The sequence below is a fragment of the Pyrus communis genome, chromosome 5, assembly GCF_963583255.1.
Source record: "Pyrus communis chromosome 5, drPyrComm1.1, whole genome shotgun sequence".
Lineage (NCBI taxonomy): Eukaryota > Viridiplantae > Streptophyta > Magnoliopsida > Rosales > Rosaceae > Pyrus > Pyrus communis.
The window spans coordinates 16,517,605-16,527,390 of record NC_084807.1 but is presented as its reverse complement, the minus strand read 5'-3'; positions in this window follow the sequence as shown (position 1 = coordinate 16,527,390).

Below are 9,786 nucleotides of genomic sequence, written 5' to 3'. Positions count from 1 at the left end.
TTGGTAGCTTAAGGTGACTACACTCAAAGAGAATGGTTGACTTTGAAGAAACCATCTTTGACGTAGTCTTGGTTTCAATTAATTCGAAGATTGCTAGCTACAACTAAATGGTGATTTAATGTTTGGACATAATATGGGTTTCCGAAACCATTATTAAGATAGTCTTGATAATATATGTCTAAAACTATAAATCACAAGACAGGTTAGTTGTAGAGATCCATCCATCATGGATCTTAGCAAGCTAGTGGGAGCTATAAGCGTCTTATGAGAAAAGATCAATTGTTTGATTTCTCATAAAGATGTAAATGAATCTTTTGTTTACTAGGTTTACAAAAGATTAGTGGGAGTTAATCGTATTCCTAAATTTAAATATATATATATGATATATTAATTTTTTGGAAATGAAAAGAGTACTTCTTCGTTAAAGTTATTCTATAACGATAGAATGTATATGGGAGATATAGTCTATATAATGGAATGGAAATCTATAATGATATATTTCAAGATATAATTGGATTATATCAATCCCTAAAATAGACAAGAAATGCTAGGAAGTTTCTCATTTGATGATAAACTTCAATTAGAATGACAATTCTAGTGAGACTAGGAAGTTGTTCTTCTCAAAGGGAATGTACCCTTTGACTCCCAAAGAAATAATGCGTAAATAGAATCCTTTATGCATAAGCAGAAACGTGATTTATGTATTTCATATTGTATGAAAAACATTGATATAAGATGTACCTAGAAAGGTACAAGACAATATCAGTGCAAGCCCAGGATCAGAACCATGGCAACTGTCAAGTGAGTCCTTAAGTATTTGAGAAATACTAAAGGATATATTACTCAATAATTGAGAAAGAATTAGAGTAACGTAATGGAAGCGTAAATGTATTAGATTATGAATCTAATCCATCATTGGATATTTCTTCATTATGAATGAAGAGATAAACAGATATCTCTTTATTATGACTAAAAAGATATTTGGATGGAAACATTAAAGTAATGACTTTAGTGTGTTCCATTATGAATGCAAAATATATTGCCATATAGAAGTTTACAACAATGTTGTTTGGATGGGAAAGTTCATTTATGAACTCTCTAACCAGAAAGTGTATGACACTAATGGGGCGATAGCTCAAGCCAGGGAATCAAGGTCTCATCAAGGTCCGAACTCAAATGAGAGACTGAACCACATGATTAGGAATCATGAATAATGGTGACGTCGTTATTCTCAAGGTTGCTTCTATGGATAACATATAGATATCCTTCTTGTTTAGGCCTACTACTCAGCCATTTATGAAATGAATTACAGAAGAGGTATCATCACTGATAACCAAGCTGATTGGCTCTAGTGCAAGTGGGAGATTGTTGGAAATGTGCCCTAAAACCAATCATATGATGATACTTTACGAACATTTCACAAAGTTAAACTAATGTAGTTTAAATGTAAAGGGCAAAGATTATTGTTTGAGCCGTCTTATATAAATGTTATATGCTTAAACGATAAGTCCAAGGAATATGTGATTGGAAGAATGCGATCTAAAGAAGTTAGATTCATGAGACCATTCTTTCGTTGACACATCCTAAACGCTTCTGATCATAGGATTGTCAATTGGGCATTGACAGTCCGTTAAGATCAGTACTTGCTATGTCTTCTCTCAGGGAGAGTGACTAGTCTCGAATCATTGGTGTGTGTGACATCAAGACAAGTACGTAGGTGCTCAATAGAGAATGAGTTCACTGAACACGATCAACGAAGAGTTCTCATATTCATGTCACATGAGAACTCATGGTTGGGATAATGCAAATTAGTCTTTTGACCTGAGGCATCACAGTTGTCTTGTGGTTAGGTCCTTAATCTTTGATTATGTCAAAGTCACTCCATCAGGAGGGTGTCCACGGCATCGTTGGGGTTAAGCCACTTAGCCATGGAGGCAAGTGAATGCGCAACAAGGGATCTCTAACCTTCAAACTGTTTGAGGGAGAATACTCTATGATATGATTAAGAATCTTTGGCCAAAGTATGAATGAGATTTAGGAATGTGTTCCAAATCACATTCAAGGTAATCATATAAGCACAAGACTCACATTGGATAGTAGACATGAATAAACTATCAAACCAAACAATGTGGTCAAGAGTATTGTATTAGAGAAAGACCGTATTGCATTTGTAATCCTAAAACTGAATAGGTTCTCCACCTTTTCTGATTAGCTTGGGTAACCATGACATGCTGCTAGGCGTTAACCATGGTTTGTGGAAGCCCTAAAAGTGTATTAACACTAACGGGAGAATTGAAAGTAACTTTCAATTCACAATCGATTAGAAAGAGTTTTAATCGCCCACTGCCTCGCTAAAAGGAACCTAATGGATCGTTCACCGAGTAAGGTAGAGTTTGAAGAAAAAACGGAGATGAGTAAGAATAATTAAATGGTTTAATTATTTATCTAAGGCTAGGATTAATTAATATGTTAATTAATCAAACGAATAAGTTCGTTAAAGACCTTGGGTTAGTTTTGGGCCGCAAGGCCCAATGGGATTTGAATGTCAAGCCCATTAACTCAAGTTGTATGACAACTTGAATAAACAAAGGGCTTGAAAGCCCAATAAACCCTATAGGCCGGCCATGTTAGAAGAATAGGGCTTTTAGTCCATTAGGTCACTTATTTGAAGGGATTATATAAAGGACTTTATAGCCTAAAATTCATTAAGGGTTGTTTTTGGGGAAAGGATGAGAACACAAGCTCTCATTTCTCTCTAAAATTTCGGCCACCTTGGAGGGATCATCTAGCAATCAAACTCCTCCAAGGTCACTCATTTCTTCTTCATTATGCCTTGGTGATGAATCATTAGAGGTTCTCAATTTTGGGAACTTTGGAGAAACCTTTTTCATCCATCCAAATCCATAGATCTAAGATGCAAGGAATGAAGGCCCTCTCTTTGGGTGATTAGCCTTTGTTTAATTACAAAGAGGAATCTACAAAGGTATATATTTCAACTCACTTTGTTTTGAGTTGATTATTGGTTCACCATTTTACTAGGCTTTGAACATTCATGGGTAATGTTTTGTTTTTAAGTGCATGCTAGCATGATTCCGCCATTAATTTGTTAATTGCATGCTAATGATGTTGCTTAAATGAACATGTCATCTTCCAAAATAATCCTTCACCTCTCAGTCAAGCAAATACCCAGAAAGTTGTGCTTTACCCAGATTCTGTACCCTTTTAGCCTTATAATCCCCTTAAAAAGACATCTTTTCTCTAGTATAAAAGCTCTGCTACCTTTTCTAAATTCTGTAGTATCAATTCTCTTGTGTAAACTTCTTCACTACTCATCTTGCTTTAGTACTCAACCCCTGTAACTACAAAGAGAAGAGACCGCAAGACATTTAAACTTTACCCGACAAGGTGAAATCTTGCCCGACTCTCTTTGTTTTGTCTTTAAGTTAATAGATCTGGTGTTAGGATGTATTCCCCAGTATATATTCAAGTTATTTACATTCTTTTGATGAACCAAAGTTCCGTCAGTTCTCAGACCTAGTTCACTTAGTGGTTTTACTGTCATAAGAAGACTAAATGTGAATTAAATTGATGACTTGATCAGATTTGGACCTCAACCCTTTAAGCATACAAGATAACCAACTAAAAGTCCTTGATCTCAAGGCATAGAAAAGAACTTGATGTAGACCTAACCCATCTACAACAATCATTTGATAACAAGAAGTCAGAATAACTTAGAGCGCAAGTAATCAGCTTAAACACACTTGTTCTATATCTTCCATACTGAGATGGCAGTGTCACGCCTAAGCACTTAGTTAGTTTTGATTATGAGTCTCAAGGCCCATACCTAAGGCCTCATAAAGGCACCTTTCAGAGTTAACTTTGTCCTCCTCTTGCAGCATCTTGGCAAGCTGGAGCCCAATAACCAACCAAAGTGCCAACTCCTCGGGGAGTTGTGTACTCGAGCTAGGGACCATTCCTAGCTAGATTTCCTGCCCGAACATAGTTTTGGCATGCCCGGTGGGACCACAAGTCTTGTATGTCAAGAAGACGAAGGAAATAACAAACTTCAGGAGGAAAACAGAGCAGAAACCACCCTAGTATACACCAAGATCTAGCATGGCAAATCTCCCTGAAGACTTGCAAGGGCTTGTCTTGATAGAAAGCCCGACTTCTTCTAAGAAATCAGGTGGGAGGTCACAAACGAAGACCTGTGGGCTACCATGATAGCTGTCTTGAAAAGCATGGAGAAAAATTCTCTAGAAACGAAAGAGGAAATAAGCAGACTCTGTTTCTTGTTCTTTAATAGGAAATTTGCAAAGAAGGCTAGACCTGGAATATTCTACCCCTGAAAATGACTGTGTTAGAGAAATGATGAAAGAAGCAAGCTCTGTGGAGGAGCCAGTTATTCCTTTGTTTCTTTTGCTTGAGGAAAAGAGGAATAAAAGAAAGAACAAAGAAGAATCCTGAACCAGTCAGCTAATGTTGGAAGAAATCTTGGAATAAGAGTTGCTCGAACCCCTATTTTCACTAAATAGTAGGGGTGGAATGGGCAAGAAAGAACAAAATATGGGATGCCCCAGTTGATCGGGGAATCCAGTGGGAAATTGGAGCCTACCAAAGCAGACAAACCTTCTCCTTACAGGCCACCACCAATGGCCATTAAACGACGAGAGGTCAAGTGAAGGAAGCCCAAGGCAAGAAAGGAGATTAACTCGGGCAACGATCGTAGCCCGAAGTAGGAACCACTTCATCATACCCTGCCTAATAATACAGCCAATCAACAACTCAAAGATGAGTTGGCTGAGTTAAGAAAGATGCTGGTGAAGTATGGCTGGCCACAAGCTTGCTCGCTGTTTAGAATCTCCTATCAAAAGCCCTACTCAGAGTTCATTGATGAGCAGAATCCCTTTCCTCTTAACTTCAAGATGCCCAGATTCTTACAATTCAGCGAAGAAGATAACAATGTGTCATCTAAGGATCACATATTCAAGTTCTCTAACCATTGTGTGGCATTTGAAGACAATCCCAACTATAAGTTGAGGTTATTTGGGAACTCGTTGGTTGGCTTAATGTTTTAATGGTACTCTCTGTTGCCCCCAAATTCCATCGCTAACTAGGGGCAAATGGAGATGGCTTTCCACGAGCAGTTTTACAAGATGAAGCTAGAAATGACCATCAACGATCTCATTGAGGTAAAACAATACGAGCATGAATCTACTGAAGACTTCATTATGAGGTTTAGGAGGACGAGGATGAGATGCCAGGTTCCTATCAACCATGTCTAGCTTATAGCTATTGCTCAGAAAGCCTCGAGACTACCCTTAAGAAAGAAATTTTATAACGTGCAGTTTAATGAGCTGCAAGAGTTGGTGATTGCGGCCACTAAGTATGAGAAGCTGTTGCTCGAAGAGCAGCAATTGAAGCACTCCTCTAAAACACCATATTTCTACAAAAGTAAAGCCGCCATCCATTAAGTGGAGCTTAAGGGAGAGCTAGAAGAAAATGATGGTCATGGGAGAGAAGTGGTAGATATGTGTGCAGCAGAGATGACCATTCCCTTTAAACCTTTGATGGTGAAGGGATTGGTCCAACCGGTCAAAGATCAAAATGTGGTGATGAATGACGGTGGATTTGTTATCATGAAACCCCTAAAATACCAGAACTATTCCATTGACTTAACCAAGGCCACATAAATCTATGAGGAATTGGTACGAGCAAGAGTAATGGTGCTCAATAACACCAAAAAGTTACCTAAACATGAGGAATTAAGAGGGAAAAAGTATTGCAAGCTGCATTACACCTTCAATCACTTTATCACAAACTGTGTCTAGTTTAAAGACAGGATATTAGAGAAACCTCAGGCCAACATGATGATCGATACAGATCCCTTCCCAGAAGCCCCAATAAACATGATTAACTTAACGTGGGCCAAGAAAGGGAAAGGGAAAGCCACTTGGTAGGAAAAAGCATAATGAAAAATCTACAGGGAAAAATCTTAAGATGGCCGAACAATCCAAAACAGCCATAATAAATGGGGTAATTTTATACAGTCAACACCAATATAAGTGTGAGCTAAAGGTACCAGCAGCAGGAGTTATCCTTAAATCAGGAGATGATCAAGAGAATAAAGAAAGAAGAGCTAGAAACCTGCATAAGTGTTTTGTGGACAGTCGGAAAAAGAAGCATCAGAGAAGGTCTTCCAAAGGTTGGAAGAGAATTTTCAACTAAAAAGGTTGTTAGAAATTCTCAGAAGTTTTCTTACAAGATTGGGTAAATTTGGGGGGAGGTTTACAAAAAACGTTCAGTCAAATGATAAGTTTTCAAATATGAAGGATCGTTATCAAAATGGTTTAAGCAAGTTGATAAGGGTGGAGAAGGACTTCTATCATTAAAAATTCAGAAAATGGGGTCCAAGTAGAAAAAGATTTCATTTCATGAAGGGATTACAAAAATCTTAATCTAACAACTTTACATCTTCGGCCAAAGCAACTATTCTAGAGAAGTAAGTTTGCATGATAGTGAAAATTCGGCTTGGTTCTCCTAAATACATGTTGCTATTCACAAGTTGGGTTTTGGAATCCTCAACCTCTTGGGAAATCTTCTCAATCTCTTTTACTTTTTGGGAGAGGTGGTTGGTAAGGGTCACTTTCTAGGCTTTAAGTGAAGACAACTGCTCTTCCAAGCGTTGCATTTCATAATCAACCATTGCAATCTTTTCTTCCATCACTGACCCTTCTTCCACCAACTGCCGAAGTGCGGCTTACTCTTCACATGTTTTTCCTGAAAGCACTTCACTCGATTTGATGCCTGCTCCGTCTTTTGATACTGATCCCTTAGTGCCGTAAGTTCTCGAAGAAACTCAAAAAAGACTTGTATTGAGCCTGAGATAATAACTAAGCTTGGTAAAGCTCAATAAGGGCATTCTCTGCATCATGGAGGGTCTTAAGGCTGAAAGAAGTTGTGAAGTCATTTTTCATCCAATCCTTGAAGATTTGACAAGCATGTTGAAAAGAATGAGACTCAGAAGATGTGGTAGGTGACTGCAGTTTAGTTTTGATTTGCCCGAACTTCTTTACTAGGTCGGGCAAGGATGACGTTGATGAAGTGGAATGTGCCTCTCGCACATCTGACAATAACAGTTGGGGCAGCCTCAACTAGAGGAGTAGGAGCAGGAATGAAAGTAGTTGTTGCAGAAATCTTGGCTTACTTACTCACAGGCTTAGGGACAGAGATTCCTATGATACCAAAAATCGAATGAGGATGATGAAGGTCTTTCTTGCGCACCATGCATGGTGGAGATTTGCCCGAACCCTATTCAAAACGTTATTGCAACCAAGACAAACGTGTTAAAAAGAAAAATTTACGAGTCAAAAGAAGACAAGGTAAATTTACCTAAGTTAAGCCTGGAGCCTTGGAAGGAGGTGGAGGGAAGTTACTTTCCCTGCTTGCTGGGGGAGACTGTCATGGCTTACTAAAGGAGGAAAGACAGTGCTCGAACCTTCAACAGACATCTACAAATAATAGAAGTAGGGATAAAAGTTAGTGATTAACTTATGAAGAAGAAAAGCAGAGGGTCTAAGTAATGATATACCTGAGGTTGGGAAACAGGCACTTCAGAGGCTTTGGGTACATCAATAGGATCTACCCGAGAAGCTTGCGAGTTAGTTACCTCTGAAACCATAGGAATCTCAGGGACTATGGGCTCCCCAAAAGTATAAACTGGAGTTTGATGGATTTCCTGTGGTTGAGAAGGTTGGAAAAGATAGAAGATGATGAATACAAAGAAAATGGATTCTTAGTATGGAAGTATTAGAAGTGGGCATTTACTGAGTTACTGTCATCCTCCACATAGTGCATCATCTTCCTAGTTGAACGATTAAATTGAGAAATGGGAATACTTCCAAAGGAATGGATTTTGCTTGAGAGGGAAGAGCTTGCCTTAATCAGGGATGAATCGGAAGAAGCCTTGAGCAGTGAGATATTTTCTGCCTGAATCTCCTATTACAAACAGTCAGGTAGAGAGTTATTAAAAAAGAGAAGAGGGAGAGGAAAAATTTGAAGAAATGGCAGGCTATACCTGTCACATCCTGGGCTCGACTCCACCGTAGTACGATATTGTCCGTTTTGGACCCTGACCACGCCCTCACAGTTTTGTTTCTGGGAACTCACACGAGAACTTCCCAGTGGATCACCTATCTTGGGATTGCTCTCGTGTGAACTCGTCGAAGTTCCTATAGAACCCGAAGCCAGTGAGCTCTCAAAGTGCCTCGTGCTAGGTAGAGATGGGAATATACATATAAGGCTTACAGGATCATTATGTCTGGGCGATGTGGTATCTTACAATCCACCCCCCCCTTAGGCACCCGATGTCATCGTCAGCACACTTCTGGCCAAGGATTGGCTCTGATACCAAATTGTCACATCCCGACCTGGGCTTTACCACATCCCGGGCTTGACTCCGTCGTAGCACGATATTATCCGCTTTGGGCCCTGACCACACCCTCACGATTTTTTTTCTGGGAACTCACACGAAAACTTCCCAGTGGGTCACCCATCTTAGGATTACTCTCGTGTGAACTTGTTTAACTTCGGAGTTCTTACGGAACCTGATGCCAGTGAGCTCCTAAAAGGCCTCGTGCTAGGTACAGATGGGAATATACATATAAGGCTTACATGATCGTCACCCCTAGGTGATGTGGGATCTTAAAATACCTTTAACTCTTTAAGGGCAGCATTTTGATGTTCTTTGGCCCTCCGCTGCATTTTTATGCCCAATGGCCCATCCCTTGAAACAAAAGAAGGCTTCTTGGATGCCGAGGGTCCTAAATGCAAGAAAAAAGAAATTGTTATCTCTTAAACGTAAAATATAAACTGAAGATTGAGGCAAAATGCCCTTACTAAAGGTTTTTTGTTTATGCTTGCTTGTTATGGACATAGCAACCGTAGAGGTATTTGAAGCAGAGGCAGCTTTTGAGGATTTAGAGGTCTGAGCTTTTGTATTCTTCCTGTTGGAGTTGCCCGCTTGGGTTTAGGTTGCTTTTCAGGCTTAGAATCAGATGTTTCTACCACAACTGTCCGCGCTCCCCTAGGTGCTCGAGTGTTTGCTTTGAGCTCTTCCTTAACCTCCGAGTCCCCAAAAAGCTAAGAAATATCTCCATCTTCTCCAGCATCTCGCCTCTTAGCCTCAACTGCAGCTTCCTGAATGATCAGCGCGTTGGCATCTTCTTCATCTGACCCAATGTCTGCTGTTTTAGTATTTCCTTGGGCTACAAAGAAAAGAGGTAAATAAGGAGTTAAAGAAAGACAGGTTCACAAGATTTTCATAGAATATGAATTGAAGAGATAGGAAGTACCTATCAGAAGAAGCTGGTTCTTTTGATAGCCATTTCCTTCCAATTCTCAAGCTCGCCCGAGCTAGGATAAGATTTAAGAGAAAGTTGGTTGAAGAGACGGTCATAAGCCTCCCGTAGATTTCTTCTATACTTCTTGATCCATTTAGCCTCCCACTAAGTAAAGAAAGTCGAGGTGCATTCGAAATTAAGGGTTAAAAACTTTTGGGCAACCTTGCTTATAACCTTAAGGCTACGTCGGGTAGCTCGGAAAGTGACTTCTTCAGGAGAATGAAAGTAGTAAGAGGTGCCACAATGAAAAGAGTCAAAGAATGGGATTGGGATGGCCTGCCTAAAGCCTAATTGCCTACCGCAGAAGTTGCGATGATAAACCTCTAGCCCGCGTTTATAACGATCACTGCGAACTCCTTAGGCTAAGTCTCGTGGTTGAATACAG